Below are 17,957 nucleotides of genomic sequence, written 5' to 3'. Positions count from 1 at the left end.
ACACACACACTGGATATATTAGGTTTTGTCTACATAATTAAGGAGTTTTAAAGGAACTGCAAAAATATGTAGTATGGATCCTCTCTGTTGTGGATAAGGATGGGTCTATTTCTTTTTATTCTATTCTAGAAAACTTGGAACATTATAGAAACTCTCTCTTGACCTAGAGGAAGATGTCCTTTAAGTTGAGAGACTTTTATAACTAATCTGTTTCTAAAGCAGCTCCTGATGCAAAGATGTAAATCATCCACAACCATTATTAACATCTTGGTCTCCTCCTGCCATTTTCATTATTCTTTTAGTTACAAATTGTCCCTGCACAGAGTATAGCTTGGGATGAAGTTCGATGAGGAGTACAGAGGGAATGATATTTGGATAGCTTTCATTTATAAGAAGCTTATGACTAGCATTCTCTTTTTAGGTTGTTATTTTCATCATCAATTAAAAATCAATCCCTAGATTATCAGAGTGCCCTATTCTCAGATGCATGGCATTGTATTTTCAGTGGGCACAGTTAATGCACCATCATAATCAATTGAAGAACTTTTAAAATTAATGTGATATTAGCTTTGTTGATTTCATAGATCTGGAGTGGTAACCATGAACCGATGTATCTGATAGCAACTCAAATGACTTCAGTACATAGCTAGATTTGACAAGCCCTGTAGAGATGAAAAATATCAGTAGATTGAAAATATCACTAGGGAGCCATCTTGACAGATTCAAGATCTTTTTTTCTTTTTAGATTCAGAAACAAATGTTTATGAGCATACCATGGGAATAATAAATCCTGATACTAATTCACCCTAATCACATTTTTTAAAAAAGAATAATGCAAGAGCCAGAACAACAGTCATTCTTTTTTAAATGACCAGAAATCATTTCTGCTGTTCCCAGAATTTTTTTTTTTCAAAATCAAGGTACCAAAAACAGTATAGCAAAGTAGACAGATTTTTGAATATGAAATAGAGAAACATTGGAAAAGGTTGTGGCAAATTGTATTTTGTTTGTCTGATGACTAACGTACTTATTTTCCAGATATCCTAGTCATCTAGTCATCCTAGTCATCTCTGCGTGATGTTTGGCATGTAATTATATTTTGATTAATTTTCCTTCTTCCATATAAACTACTTTTCTTTATTGTATCCTTTATTTTATTTTTACTTTATGCATATAATATATATGTCTTTTTTTTCATTTTGTACAATGTTTCATCGCAGTTGTAATCAAAGAAGATAAACTCATGCTATTTGTAGCAACATGGATGGAGCTACAAATGAAAGGGTCATGCTTAGTGAAATAAGCCAAAGAAAAAGAAAAATACTCATTGCAGGGTCCTTAAGGCATCAGGAAAAGCAAAATAACAATTGCAATATTGTATTCTTTTTTTTTTCCTTTTTAATACATTATTTGACACCTTTGTATTAAATTCCCAACAGTTAAAGATTTCTCCTCTTTCTGAAATGTAGTAATTTTCCTAATCTTGTTTGTAACACATTTATAAATTGCCCCAAAGGAACACCTTTGGATCTCATCCTGGAATTCCCTCTCCTCAGCTGAGAATTCCCTGACCTCCCTGTCCTCACTATCCTGGCTGCCTTCAAGTCTTCTTTTTCCCCCTTAGTATTTGAATACTCACACTCCCACAATCTCTCGTCATGTTTTAAGTAACAGACATACTTAGAGGAGACTGGCTAGACTCTGAAGATGGGAGCACAGTAACACTAACTTTCAAGAAAGGTCTTTTCCTCTCTCGGTCTAGATTTAAAAATAGAGTTCTACTGAGCTCAGCTTTACTGTGGGAACTTTCGGAGACTTCAACATCCTAAAGGGAGTGACAATAGAAAGAAAATGCTGGAGCAGTGTCCTGCATTCATTTGGACTTCTGTATTCTAGACAAGTGTGATTAAAATAAGCATATAAAGTCCTCACTGTGGTACTGAACAGGTTCTTGGAAACTTTGACTCTCAGTGAAAGGAATATAATGAAGTCAGGTTCTCAAGTGACACCATTTAGTTCAATGTCACTGGGGATTTCTTTTTTCTCATCAGAGTTATAATGAAACAGCATTGAACTGAAAGATGTTATTCCAGGACTAGCTATACTTAGATCCAGAGGCAGATTGTATCGATGGTTTCTGCTATTAAATGGATATGAGAGCCACTGGGAAAATTTCTGCCATAAGGAGCACCTTACCATAAGGGTATCATAAAACAAAGCTCTATTATTTTCTGTTTTTCTTAAACCTAAAATAATTTAATATTCTACTGATGTATCTATTAATATTTGATAACACTCTTTTTCTTCTTTCAAAACAACTAAAATATTAAGCAATGAGATCAACAAGTATTTATGAGACAGTAACTATGTACAGAATCACTTTTTTTAAAGGAGATAAGTATATCTTATCTTTGCCCTATAGACAGCAAGGACACATAATAAAGATAACAGTAAGCATTATTATTCCTCTAGTAACTAGTGGGTGTTTAGTATTGCTTTATCCCATTTAATCTTCAAAATGATCCCTTATTCATTTTATACATGAGGCAGCTGTTCTTTATTCAAGGGGTTATGGTAGTTTCCCATAGAGGCATTAAGACTAGAGTGAGGAATCAGAATGCAGGCTTATACTGTCTGGGATTCACAGTTGTGCCTCTTATTCTGTGACCTTGGGAAAGTTATCTAAACTCTCTGAGTTTCAGTTTCCTTATTTATCAAATGAGGATGATATCAACACCATAGTTTAGGGTTTTTGTTCTCAATGCTACTCATTAGGTGTGTGAAAATCTTTCACAAAAAAATATTAGACATGTTTACTAAGTTAGTTCACATACCTAGTGAAGTGTAGCATTGCCATTTAAACCCTAGCACCCTTACTTCAGATCCTGTGCCCTCTACACTGTGATCATGACTAAAAGGAAGAGGAACACATATTATGTAGAACTGGATTTAAATCCAAACCCCCTTTAACATCAGACGGACTTTTTGCAAGGAATTTGAATGTTTCTTGGTCTCCTTCAATCACTGACAAATTAGAATATCTCTAAAATTACTACTGACACATGAAAAAGCACCTAATGTGTTTGAGCTATTAGGTAAGACAGAACTATATGTCCTGCTACAGAAGTGGCATCCTCTGCTCCTCTGTCACAGGCTATGTGGAAACTCTAATTTTCATCTAAGAAAGTGAAAATGGTGACAGAATACACTCAAATCTTAGAAGATAGGAAAGATCAGGGGAATTCTCAAAGAAGGAAAAATCTGAGCTAAATGTTGACCATAGGTTGAGGGGACAACGAGCAAATGAGATCAGGACTTGTACCACACTGAGGGAAGTAGCAGGCTTTCAAGGGGACAGGCTGTACACTCAGAGTTTGACATTCAAATTCACTTTAACAGATTAGGAAAAATGTTCAAGTATCAAGTAAAGGATTTGAAATTGTTTCTATATGCACTGTAGATTAGAGAGTCTTACATGGAGATTCTAAGATACATCCATAGTGGATTCAGGAAGTTAGAGTTAGAAAATATTTATCATCTGTTCTCAAAGTAGATATCACAGCACATAAATCACCATGGATATTATAATAGAAACAAGTAAGTGAAATTTATACTTTATTCCTATCCTTAGTTCCTTATTGCTTCTATAATCCTAATTAAATTTCTAAGAACAGCCATACTTTTGTTATGATTTAAGTTCTTATATTATTCACATATCTCTGGCCTTGTTTTAACCTTTGAATTATATATGTAATACAAGTTAATGCAATAATTTAAGGTTGACATTCTGAGGAGGAAAAACGACTTAGTAGCTGTTTTTAGTAGGTGGGCAATAGCAACAAAAGTAGAGAGAGCACAAGAAAAATTTAGGAGAGAAAAATGTCATTGTTTAGGAAGCTGTATCCTGGCAATACTTGACATGTGAAACTGTCCACCCTGTCTGTATTTTTATCCAAAATAAGTGTAATCTTGAAATAATTCCAAAAGCCAAAAAGGAAGGCAGGGAGTGTATATGCGTATACACATGCGTATACACACATGTATACGGTTACTTTCAGTACTAGGAATTATCTCTCAGCAAACCCTGCAAAACAGAGATGCAAGAAACTATCTTGAATAAGTAGCAACTTCATCTGGAAAGAGGTAGTTGAGAGACAGATTATAATATGTTAAAAACTTAATTATTTATTTCACCATTTCTGATTTATTAATCTACAAGTTAGTTGTTAGATAACAAAACTTACATCCCTTCTGAGTTAATGAACTACTTCAAAGCAAGATCAGTGCATAGTGTAATGCTAAATAATACACATCTGTTCAATTATTCTGATTTAGACTGATGATTAGCACGTAGTTAATACTAAGTAGAGATTTTCTTGGTTAAGTAACTTTTTGCAACTTGATAAATAATATTATTTGAAAATGTAGCTTTCCAGTTTATATACTAGATGTCTTTCTTCCAGTATGAACTGAGTGGAACCATAAACTGAACCTATCCTACATGGAATTCCATCATCATTTCCAAAGTGCCTCCACGCCCGTGTCCCCTCAGCAAAGGGTAACACCAAAAACAAAACAAAACAAAAAACAAACTCTCCTCTGCATTAGTATACACTATTAGTCTTCATTTTCTCAAAAGTCTCTTCCCTTACTATCCATCAATCCATTTCTCCCTTCACATCTCCACCACTAGCTTATTGTTTCAAGACCTCATCACTTCTCAGCTGGTGTTCCCACCAGTGTCCCTGTACTGGTAATGCCATTCCATTTCTTTTACTTCACTTCTTCCAGTGAGTATTATTTTCAAAATGCTGTTCTGGATATATCGTTTGCTCCTAATATATATATATATATATATATATATATATATATATATATATATATATATCTCACAATGTGCAGTGCTTTTAAATGTTTAGCCTGGCATAACTGACCTTTGGTAATACAGCCCTCACATCATTCTCCATCCTGCTTCAGACACCTTCATGTCCTGGGCTCCACTGATGATACTGATTTACCACAGATTCCTGAATATAGAATGTTCTTTACAATTTTACAACTTCTGAACCTTTCCACCATCTGATTATGCTGTTCCCCCTACTCCCTATGCATTAATATATATTTGCTATTCAAGGTTTAGGGTGACCCCTTGCCTTTTCAAAGAAATACTTATTTCTAAGATTACATTGTAATACTTTCTTTTTTCCCTAAACATGAACCTATGATTGACTATCATGCCATGTACTATCCTAAACTCTCCTGTGAGAATTGTGTGTTTCAAAACTTAACAATACCTAACTCTAATAGTATTGTTTGATAAAACCACAGAAGTACAAAAAAAATTAATATGGCTAGTATAACCCTTGTGGTTCTTTGCTAAGGAAATTGAGCAAGATCTGTTATTGTGATTTGTTTGAATTAATTTAATGAACTAGAATTTTCTATTGTGAGAACTCAGTTCTCTTGACACCATTGCTCAATAATCTTTTCACCAAATCCTGGACAAATTCCAAGTACTTCCTACTGCATCATTGTTTATGAAAAGGAAATGCAGACTTTTATATTTCACAGACCAGGATTCTAAATGTATGTAATTGCTGGTCTGTCAGTTCTCTTTTCATAATTCACATAACTTCTGCTCTAGATATGTAACTCTGTGAGTATTGCTACAATTTATATAGAGAAAAAAACAGCAGAACACAACTCTAACCAAGTAATCAGGGTGTATATTTTAGAGTCAAACTTTATTTTTAATTCAGTGAAATGTGGTTTAATTTTAGAAATCAGTACATTAATTATATCCTTTAACTCATTACTTCAACAACAGAAGTGAACAATTGGTGTTCTCATGATAATACAAGGACTGTCAAACAAGGGGTAAGCATGAAAGCAAAACACCAGTTGATTGAAATGTTCCCTTTCAAATAGATGGACTAGCATCATATAAACATAATGCAAGTTATAGTTTACAAGAACGTATTTTGGCTACTTTGACCCTAAGACCACAATGTAATATTTGAAAAGAGAAAACACATAAATCATTCCAAATAATAATGTTCCTTAACAATTTAGAACTGACCACTTAAAGTGCTTTACATAATTTGTTTCACTACCTCTTCATAACTACCCAGTATTTTTATGAATATTAGTATTAACCATACTTTATAGACAGGGCAATTGAGAAACAAAATAATTTATTCCTAAATCTTCCTATACCAGATATGAAAATAACAGCTTTAAGATGTAAATCCTAGACATATCTAATGCTCTAACACGTGTTTCCTTAACTATTCCTAGGACTTATAATTAAGTGTAATTTTACAATCAAAAATCTATCTCTTCTGATTATTGGTTTCAAAAAATTTGATGTATTCATTTAATTTAGAGCAAGTCGGTCACAAGTCTTTCCTGACTACCAACTATACTTAGCTTCATATTTTATAAAATATTTTAACAAAATGGATGTGAAAGAGAAACAAAGGCCATGGTTTCTGTTTCAGTTAGCTTTGAATAACTTTGCATATAATAGCAAGATGCGAAAAACCTAAGACTGAGAATTGCAGTCAGGAAAATCTTTCAACTCAGTGGTTCAACCCCCCAGCACAACTTTGGGAAGATCAGTATGCCTTTCTGTGGCCTTTGTTAACCCCACAGGTGACCATGGCTCCTCTACACTGGTAGTGACTTCATTGGTCTGATATGCTTATGTGCTCTCATCTCCTATGATATGAGATGACAGCAGTCATCTTTGACCAGCCTACAACATTTTGTGTGTAACGTAATTTTATTAAAGGTTGAGAGTACAATCTCAACAAGATATTAGAGTTAAATTAAATGTTTATACAGTTCCTCAAATTGCCCCCATGATAGCAGTACTCCATTTTGAGATATGTATCTTGCTGGTATCTGCTCTGTTGCTCTGACTTCAGATTTTATCTTAACACTTACTTTTTTATAAAAATTCATTTACTTATGAGTATTTATTATTTATGCATTTATATATGCATAAAAGTGCTGGGGTGTAGGCAGAAGTGTGGATAGGATTCCCCAGCAGCAGAATGGGGAGCAGAACAGACAGAGGTCTGCTACACCATGTGGGTCAGCTGTCTGGCTGAGAATCGAACTTGTACCCAGTGGCTGCTGACAGACAGCTTGATATATCTGAGATTCACTCAATATTTTGCACCACCAGGGAGGCCCGTCCCAACAATGTCTTCCTGTGGCAAATTCTGGGAAGGAAGAATGAGAGTGACAGGAAGAAAAACTTGGGTATGGAAATAGAACAAAAGGAAAAGATGAAAAACAAACAAAAACCCCTATAAACACAATAGCTATGAATGTATAATATAGGCAAGAAAGGACAGAAAGAAAAAAAAAATAAAGGAAATGAGAAGAAAAATAAACATTTGAAGTTACATTTATATTACTAGGCAAAAGATCTTTCATATTATCTCATTTTCAATTGCTGGTTTTCAAAATACTATTAATTGTTGTATGAGTCAGCTAAGTTCTCCTACCTGCCTTTATTTATCAGGATGATTTTTTGCTCTAGACCAGTGGTATTTGAACTTTTTGGTTTTAGGGTCATTTTGTACAATTGAAAATTATTCCAGACCCCAAAGAGTGTTTGATTATCCAAGTTATTTCTGTTTCTAGGTACCATAATGAATAAAAAAACAAACTTTGGTAAATATTAGTTAAAATTATATTAATGTATTGAAGTATAATGAGTAACATTAAAATAACAGCCAAAAATAGAGAATGGTATTGTTTTTCATATACTAACTTTTCTAAAGTCATGATAGTTAATTAATGATTTTTTTAATCCTCAGTGGTGAGCATAAGGTAGTATAAACAGATGTTGATTTTAACAATAGATCCCTGAAACTTACATAATATAATGCAATGTTGGTTCAGTTAAAAAAGAACAAAGGTAACTAGCTTTAGAGACAGCTGGAGTCACAAGTCTGCTTCTGTAGTCAATATGCTACAGTAAGCAGTTCTGGTTGAGTCTATAAAAAAATCCAGCTTCATATAGTTCTGAAGTCAGAAAAGAGAGAGCTTCATGAACCCAGTGAAGGGTCTCTCAGACCTCTAGGGCTCTTACCCACACTTGAGAACCGTTGCCCTAGAGAAAGTGGATGGAGTGATTACCCATGTGGTCTGCCAGAACAGTATGTCCAGGCTGCAGGGAGCCAAACCCTTGGTCTTTCTGGGCTTAGGGTCTGCAGGAAAGCCTTGATGCAGGTAGAACTCATCTCAGGTGGTGGAAGCAAATATGTCACAGAGGAAGGACTCAGTCCTGTGCAGATACTGAATCAGCTTTGTTTATGGCACCAAAACAAATCCAATATAAAGAAACCAGTGATAGGATAAAATTGAATAATGTAGTCACTGTCCACCCTCAGCAGTGCCTCTCCTTCAAATTTTATCTTGTGTCAGATAATTATGCAGACCTAACTCTAACCCCACATCTTTTTTCATTTAAACAGATGTCATGCCAGGTCCAACTCATACTGTACTATTATAGTTGCAAAATTGATTACTTGAGCTGAAAAGCAAGTCTTTTATATTAATATGTTATTTTTCATCTTTCTCAGTTTTTTTTTTTCATCACTCTAGTCTGTCAGGATTGCCCTAAATCTTACTCCTGACCCTCAGTCTATTAACCTTTGCTTTTATATTTATGTTGGTTCCACACACGTTGTGAAAAGAATCACACCATTTAAAATAATGTATATAAACCCCCAAAGCCTTTAAAAAACACAGCATTATTATTAATGTAAACAGAGACAATCTGGCTAAGGCTATGGAAAAAAGATTCTTTTATTCGGGGCATGGCCCATCTCCCCCTTTCAGAGTTTTTCTCTCTGGCTGATGCATCTAATGTATCATGAAGGAGTGTAAAAACTGAGAGAAGCTAATGATGTTGTAAGAAGAGAGTCTGGAAACCAGAAGCATTCAAGGCACAAGACACTAATGGAAAATTTCAGGCAGGAAGAAGATGTAATGGGGCAGGGGAAATTTGTTTCTGCTCTCTGATGAACATGCAGCTAGGTAGTAGAAGGTAGGACAAATCTCTTCTACCAATTTGGGTTCTCAGGCAGGGGGCTTGTAATTTAAAAAGACAAAAGATTAACAGGAGAGAGAAAGCACATATTTTGCTTTAATTGATTATGCATGATATTAGAACATTGATAAGGAAATTAATTGCTCAAGAAGTAGTTATGACTGGGCCTTTTTATACTTGGTTTGATAAAGAATTGAATGTTGTGGGAATTATGATAGGAAAAATGAGTAGGAGCTTAAAGGAATGAACTGAGAGTCCTTAGGAATTCCTGTTCTAATTTTACTTCAGAGATAAAGAGGATCTCTTCCTCTGGCCCAGGGAGAGTACTGTTCACTTAATGGTCTTATGACGTGCTTCAGGGGAGACTGGAGAGGTTGTACCTCTGTTTCTCAAACTCTAGCTTAAGTATATATTTAATTTGCCAATGTGTCCTATTTGGGGACAGTATGTCCTGTACCTGTCACTTGTTTAGAATCTAAGAGGCTTACAGAATTCTCAGAAATAGGATGAAAATTCACCAAATAAGTGAAAATGTTTAGCAAATAATTAAGCAACTGACACTTCAGTCACCTGTGCTTTGATACTTTAGGGATCTTCTTCTAAACCTATGAAAGAGAAATTTCAGCCCCAAAGTATACATTGTCTATTAGTTATAATGTGATGAAATGCCAGGAAATGCTTTTACTAAAGATCAAGGTATCAAAACAGAGTAAATTTTCACTATAGCAAATAATAAGAACATAAATTCTGATAGACTAGGTATTAATGTCTGCTACCACCCCCTTGACAAATTATGTACATTTAAATCTGAGCACTCTGGAGCTCTCCATGGTTACCATCTCCCATTCACAAGGATGAGACTCCATTAATTGTCTCCATTAAGTATCACACTCTAGGAAGAGAGCTAGAGAGAGAGCTGTGTTTATTGATAGTACAGGTATGCAGAGAATCAGTTGTTTAATTTATCTAAGGAGATGAGGTTTATCCTAAATGATAAAATACTTGAAAAATGAAAGGTGAAAATGTCATTTTTCTTCTTTGTTTCATTGAGTACAAAATAAACTTCCAGCATGAGCAAATAAGTAATGACTGGTAATACTGAGTTTTAATATCCATCACTTCTTTTTGTATCCCATCAATTACCCTTGAAAGTCAGTCAGTAAGATGAATAGTATTTTTAATGTCCTGGAAAGCACAAATTATTTTTGTTGGCAGTGGGTTTATGGGGAGAGGAAGAAAAAGAAGAGTCAAGGAGAGCATTCCAGTGAAGGTAAAAACAATTTCCATTACTCTTAGTTTAATGCTACTTCCCCAACCAAGTGGTGCCATTTTATTATTATTTTTTTAATAATTAATTAATTTTAACTGAGTTAAATTTGGGTACCTTTAGGATTACCACCCTAGTGCAGCCATCACAAAATCCCCCATCCCCCCGATCATGCTACCTGTACTTCCTTCCATCGTTATAGCCCCTTCCTTACACCCAGGCCCCTTTATTGGTCCAGATCTATAGTCAACTAGCAAGGGTCAGGTTTTTCTTTTCTTTTCTTTTAAGAGATGTATCTATTTATGTATCTATTTATAGAAACTGGAGTACAGGTGAGAGGTTCAGGGGCAGTGAGAGGACTCACTAGAGACAGTGGGAGCAGAACAGGGTCAACTCTAAGGACTGAACTCCTACTGAAGCAGCTGTGGCTTGCTTCGTAGTGCTATGCTTTAACCCCTTGTACCACCAGGAAGGACCCAGCAAGGGTTAATTTTTAACCTTGACTTTATCTTATTTCAGTTACTTATATTCCACGTTTTTAGTGATACCACCTGATGCCGTTTTCTGACCTAGCTCTCAGCCACAAAATTTCAATCCTTCCCTTAATTTCTTAATTTACATGTGTGCCTTTGAACTATGATGGTTTTATCCTAAGAAGTGGTGGGAAAAAAATTAAAGTTCTAAAGGAATAAGTTTGCCCTTGTGTGCCGTTACTAAGATTTATGTATCAAAACATAAATATGTTGACTTATGTTACTAATTTAGATGGCATCAGCCCACCATTACTGAATTTCTTTCCTAAATATTAATTTTGTGAAATTTAAGAGTCTTAGTATCCCTAGAAGAAACTCCACTCATGTCAGAAACACACTACTTAGGGGGGAAAATGCGGTAGCCATTTCTGACTCACATTCTTTTCATTTTACCCAGTAGTATAAACGAGTACTAAAAAACTGCAAAGAGAATTTAGGAGGCATTTCAGATGTTTTTGGGAAATTTCATAAGTGATTCATGTATCACTATTCATAGTATCACCTTACTACCATTTACTTTTTTTAAATTTATTGTGTGTAGAACTAGGGTGCAGGCCAGAGACATAGGGGTGGGCAGTGAGAGCATTCTCCAGAGAAAGAGTGGGGAGCGTAATAGGTGGATCTACTAAAATACACTGCAGAGGGGAGCAGCGGGTAAGGCTGTGCCATGTGGTTTAGCTCTCTGGATGGGGATTTAACTCAGGCCACAGGGTGACAGCACTGAGATTTAGCCACTAGGCCACCAGGGAGGCCCTACTTCTACTTGAAAAAGATGCAATTATTCCTTTTGGTGGTATTCCACATTGGTGGTCATAGCATTTTGCGTAAAGTACTAAGTAAGGTGTCTGTCCTCCTTGGGAACCCTCCTACAATGGTTTTTCATGAAGCTGTTTCTGACCTTCAAATCAGTGCATTGTACAAAGTGTAAGTATGTGGGCTGATGGAAAAATAGAGCTAGCATCCATTTCATATGAGCTTAACAGTAAGCCAAGGGATAATTTTAGATTTATTTATTTATTTACACATTAAAATATAAATTATTTTTCACACATATCCGGGCTATTATTCAGCATATATCCATGCCCCATTCATGGCCTATCACAAGTTTTCAGTTAAGAGAGTGGAATTAATGAGATGTAATTAGCATAATAGAAAGTGTCTGGTTTTTGAGTCCTATGATTGAACCGATATGATACTGTAACCCTGATAAACACATGGGATTTAAAACATATTCTATTAGATTGCTTTTAAGAGAGTTTAAAAAATTAGATACACATTGTATATGTTTAGGTTATTTAAATTTTCATTCTAAGTTTAGTATTTAAAGGATGTAAAGGATGTAATTTGAAATTATGATGTGTAAGTAAAACGTCTGCATTTTAATAATGATCCTATAATTTTAATTTTTCCATAGTATATTAGTGTGTGTACATTTTTTTTTGACTCTTTCTCTAACTATCCAATTTCTTCCAGAATGTAAGCCCCTACAAGGCAGAGTTCTGTTTTGACTACTGTTTGGTCATTGCTATGATAGTTCCTGGCACATAATAAAAATTTTTTAGTATAAGTACATGAATAGGTGTGTGAGTGAATGAATGAATCTCTAAAGAAGGGGTATAGGGAGTTCTAGGTGAGGATGAATAGATTTTGACTTAAAATCAATGTGTGAGCACACCTCACAAAGAAGATCACATATGAATATTAATCTGGAAGGGTCAAGCTAAGGAGGTATTTGGAGGCAGAACATTCAAGCAGAGGGAAAATAATAAAAACTCTTTCTTAAGGATAATTCTGTCTAGAAATAGAGACAGGAAGGCCAGATGCTAAATGAATGAAGCACTAATGAGGATGATGGGACAATGAGACGAAGACAAAGGAATTTGCAGAATACTTAATCTAGACTCAGATTTCAGTTGTGTTTCCTTACTCCTGTAATTTTGCAGACAAGGAAACTGACATCGAGGCTTAAATAATTTTGTCAAGCTACCAGAACAAACCAAGAAAGAAATGGGATAGAATTGTTGTCACTACACTCTTATCCCATCTTTCTTCCTCTTCTGAAAGCTATCAGGCCCCAAAGGAAAGTGACGATCCGTCAACCTCTATCTCTGTGTTATTAGATTATATCACTGGAAAGAGGTGTTTTTGGAGAGCAGGCGGTAGGTAGTGTAATGATGAAGTAGTGTGATTTTATGCAATATTTTATTCTTTTAAAAATTTTGTAAGAAATGATTCCTTTCTTTCTATAATTTGCCTTTTTTATAACTGACAGTTTCTGCCTCTGGCCAAATGCCATTGACATTCCAAGGAGGGTGATATATAATATTGTCAAATTTTTCATGTAGGTAAATTTGATGGTTTAATACTGAATTATGCAAAGCAAGAAGCAGTTGATTTAAATTTAACTTTAAAATGAAATAGTAAATTATTGGAATAGCTGAATAATGAAATGGAAATTTAAATAAAATGCACATGCATAGAAAGAGGAGTCCAATCAGAATGGCTCTGCTTTAAAAATGATTGTGTTTAATCTCTCACCACTACTTTTTCATGAACATTTAAGATGCAATTGCCCATTATTTATTGTTTGCATTTAATGAATATTTTATAAAGTCAGGCAAGTGCTACATTAGCATAACATATGTTAATGGTATGACCACTAATAAAGGAAAAGATTGTTTGATACAAAATGCATCAGGTACTTTCTGATAGTGTCCAAAGTTTCATAGTAAATACAGGTCCAGTTATATAGAGGAAAATATTTGCATTTGTTAACCAGAGTTATCAATTAACTTAGTAATTTTTTTTAGATATCAAAAAAGACAAGAACTATTTTGCCTACTAAATATTCTTTATTTCCAATAATTAAAATTACGATGGATAGTGCAACTTCTGATCTTCAACAATCTTCTTTATATGTATCATTTTGTACTTCAGTGAAAGAAGAAAATTGACTGGAGAAGAATTTAGTTGCACAGAGTATGATAAACTTCCTTTACCAGATTTTTCAGGAAAGCCACAAAATTATAGAAAAAAATACTTTACCCATCATTTTAGACATAATTCTAGCTAAAGAATTAACTGTAAAAATTATAAAATTTCACATATATTTCCAGCATGAATATTGCTGAAACCTACAAAAATTCAATAGTGTGGTTTCCTGCAATTCCTTGAAGTTTTGAGCAAAAGTTGAGAGATTCTTTATTTAAAAAACTCAAAGCAACAGTAATGCTAATTAATAAAGTACAGAGTAACATTGAGACCTAATTATTTTGTCAGAGAATTTATTTTTTTTCTCAAATAGAGGGTGCCCTTCATTTTACATTTGTACATTTCCTCATGACTGCCCTTTCTCCCATGTGCTAGGGACTACTATGATTGACTAGTTTTTACTTTAGCTTCCTGACATATACCCCATTTCACAGCCATTAACCCATTCAGGAACCAAATTACTGAATTCAGCTAAAATGTAAATAGTGTAATACACAATATTTAGAGAACTTTCACCTAAACATCCTCTCATGGACAGGTCCTTGAATTCTCTCTGTCCTCTCTTCTGACACTTTGATCTAAAGAATGCAGTGAGAAATCTAATAAAATATGTACAAGATCTATATGAGGAAAATCTCATGAGTAAACATCAAGGAAAAACTAAACAAATGGTAAAATAACCCATGTTCATGGATAAAAAAAAAAAAAAACTCTATACAATCAAGATTCAGTTTTCACAAATTAATTTATAGATTCAATGCAATACCAAATGGTATTCCAGAACATTTTTTTATAAATACAGACAAACCAATTCTAAAGTTTGTATGCAGAGACAAGTGGCCAAAATAGCCAACACAGTATCGAAAGGGAAAGTTAAAGCTAGAAAACTGATGTTACTTTTCTTACAGATTTATTTTAAAGCTACTGTTATCAAAACTGTGTAGCATTGATAGACAAAATAGGTCAATGAAACAGAATGTTTCCATAAGTGTAGGCAACTGATAATTTACAAAACAATAGAGGCAATACAATGGAGCTTATATGGTCTCTCTAACAAGTGGTGCTAGAACAACTGCATAATCATATGTCAAAAAATGAATGCTGACATACACTTTACATCCATTACAATTAAGTGATGGATTTGACTTAAAAAATTAAGTCAAAATTAATCATAGACATAAAATACAAAACTGTAAAACTAAAAGATAACATTAGAGAAAGCCTAGTTGTCCTTGGATATTGTTATATTTTTAGGAAAAAAATGGCAAATTCATAGTGAATAAAAAAAATTAGTAGCTGGACTTAACTAAAATTAAAAATTTCAATTTGCCAAAGGCAATGTCAAGAGAATGAGAATACAAGTTACAGAATGTGAGAGTGTTTGGAAAACATCTTCTGAGAGATGTGTTACCCACATTACACAGAGAACTCATTTAAAAAGAAAAACAACAGAACCCCAGTTAATATATGTGAAAAAGATATTAACAAGACACTGAACCATGGAAGATACACAATGTGAACTAAACATATGAAAACATGTTCCACATCTTATTTTATCAGGGATCTGCAAATAAAACAATGAGACACCACCACACTTATTTGAGTGACCAAAATCTGGAATGCTGACACCACCAAATGCTATCAACAATGTGCAGCAATGGAGCTTTTGCTCATGGCTGGTGTGACTACAGCATGGCACAGGCATACTGGAAAACTGGTGGTTTCTTGACAAATGACATATACCTTGTACAAACATATGTAAACATATCTAGCAAGTACACTCTTTACCTAAAGAAGCTGAAAATTGATGTTCACACAAAGACTGTATACACATACTTATAGCAGGTTTATTTATAATTGCTAAAAGCTGGAAGCAAACAAGATATCTTTCAGTAAGTGATTGGGTAATAAAGTCTATATACAGGCAATGGAATATTACTTAGTGCTAAAAATAAATGACCTACCAATCTAGTAAAAACTTGGAAGAACCTTCATTGCATACCACTAAATGAAAGAAGCCATCCTGAAAAGTTTACACAATACATGGTTCCAATTTTATCATAATCTAGTAAAAAAAAATGATGTAGATAATACCAGTATGAATGATTGCTTGCAGGTGGGTGTGTGAAAAGCAGGAAGGGATGTATAGGTATTTTTTTTTTTTTAGGGTCGTGAAAATATTTTATATGTGATTATAATGATGGTCCATGCCATTATGCATTTTTTAAACATACAGTATGTACATCAAGATTGGGAACCCTATATAAATTATGAACATTGCAGGATAGTGATATGTCAATATAGTTTCATGCTTTGTAAACTGTGCTAATAATGCAAGTGATATATAATATTGAAGGAGGTTATACATGGGGTTGGGAAGGGAAATTTCTGCACCTTCCTTTGTTTTATTGTAAACCTAAAACTGATGAACTCAAGAGAGTTCAATTAAATCTTGATGGTTAGAAAAATCACTTGATAAAAGGATCCTGGACCCCTAAAAAACAACACGGAACAGTGCCATATCTCTTACTCCTCTATGTTTCATTTTGACACTGGTGAAGATCAAACCATTGTAGTAAAGAACCTGATACTTTGTTTTAGCAAAATAATAAATGACCTTTCAGAAAAAATTAGAGAAGTCTTTATTATATATTCAATTTATGCCAGAGCATTGATTCCCTTCAGCTTCTCCCTACCTCACATTCACACACATGCACCCTAACTTTATGATTCAGGAAGTCTTGGATTTTATATATATATTTTTAAGATTTATTTATTCGTACAGAACTGGGGTACAGGCCAGTGATACGGAGGGTGAGAGGATTCACCAGAGACAGAGTGGGGTACAGAACAGGCAGATCAACGAAGTACACTGCTGAGGGGAGCAGCAGGGGGGTCAGGAGAGGTCTGCCTCTCCATGTGGATCTCCTCCGGGGCAGGCGGGGATCGAACTCATGCAGAAGTTGCTTAAACCTCTTTGTGCTGTGCTTTAACCTGCTGCGCCACCAGGGAGGACCCATGGATTTAATATATTTTAAAAATTACAACTATTAATTTAATATCCCCAATATCTAGCACATAGTAGGTCTCCACAGAGCTACACGAATGAGCTTTAAAGTTCTTGGAGTTGTCAGCATAATGCTCCTTTTGAGAAGTAACCTTGTCCAAATCATTGTGACATATTTTCCTATACTTCACTGCCTTCCTTGCACACATTTATTTCTGGACATCTTGTTGAAGTAATTAAATATATAGCTATCTTTTGGGCAAGAAAAGGCACCAGGACACAAACAGACACAGACAAGGATAGGCGGCTACCAGGCCCTGCATACGCCGCAGAATGAAGACTTTCTGCCCCTACCAGTCATTACCAGGATTGTCACTGGTAACTACTGACCAAAGTGAACAGGCTTGTCATACACATGAACTTCCTGTCTGCTTCCTCCTCCTACTGGGATGCTAGGAAGCCAACTAAACCTCTATTGAGATGGCTTTGACTGGCTGGTCTACCAGGGAGTTTCCAGGAAGGCCCACCCTGTCCATTCAGCATAGGTCACCCAGCAGTTCGTAACATTTCTTTCCAGGAAATGGGTAGAGACCCCTCCTCAGTGGTGGGCCAATTTCAATGTGTGTCCTCCTTTTGGAAGGTGGCCTGGGAAAGGACTAGGAGTGAAGATCAAAATGTACTGTTGTTGCCAGTCACCACAGTGGCGTGATCCTGACTCTCCTACACCTGTGGTCTGCAGCATCCTGTAATGAACCCGAAGCTATAATTTCAGAGGCACTGAGTACCCTCTTTGAGGGTGCTGTAGAAGAAGCTGAAATTTCATGATTCAAGAATGTTCAGGAGTAAAATCATGCACAAAATTATGCTACTGAAGCTGTCTTTGCAAAGCAAGCTAAATACAGGATATCAAATTGCCTCTGGCTTTTATGACTTATCATCAAATTTATTTTGCAATAATGCCAAAACAAAAACAAAAACTAAAACACATAACACAAAAGCCAGACATTATGTCAGTACTGAAAGACAACAACTTCAGTAAACCCTGAAAAATGTTCTGAATTTTCTGATCTTACAGATTTTATTATATAT

At 34.9% G+C, this 17,957-nt stretch overlaps 1 protein-coding gene across 2 annotated transcripts in view; it reads left to right on the top strand.

The window, feature by feature from the left end:
- Positions 1-17,957, top strand: part of RIT2 (Ras-like without CAAX 2) — a 292,935-nt gene that overhangs the window by 49,193 nt on the left and 225,785 nt on the right. The window contains exon 1 of one of the 2 annotated variants that reach the window (XM_012725756.1): positions 9,009-9,067. The exons of the other annotated variant lie outside the window; for it this stretch is intronic. The gene's annotated coding sequence lies outside the window, so the exon portion shown is untranslated. Of the gene's footprint in view, positions 1-9,008; positions 9,068-17,957 lie in introns of those variants that run through there. 2 annotated transcript variants of the gene reach the window in all.

Source organism: Condylura cristata, unplaced genomic scaffold, assembly GCF_000260355.1.
Source record: "Condylura cristata isolate star-nosed mole 26May11 unplaced genomic scaffold, ConCri1.0 scaffold00016, whole genome shotgun sequence".
In the NCBI taxonomy this organism is placed as follows: Eukaryota; Metazoa; Chordata; class Mammalia; order Eulipotyphla; family Talpidae; genus Condylura; species Condylura cristata.
The sequence above is the reverse complement of the archived record's forward strand: the minus strand, read 5'-3'. Positions and strand labels throughout refer to the sequence as shown.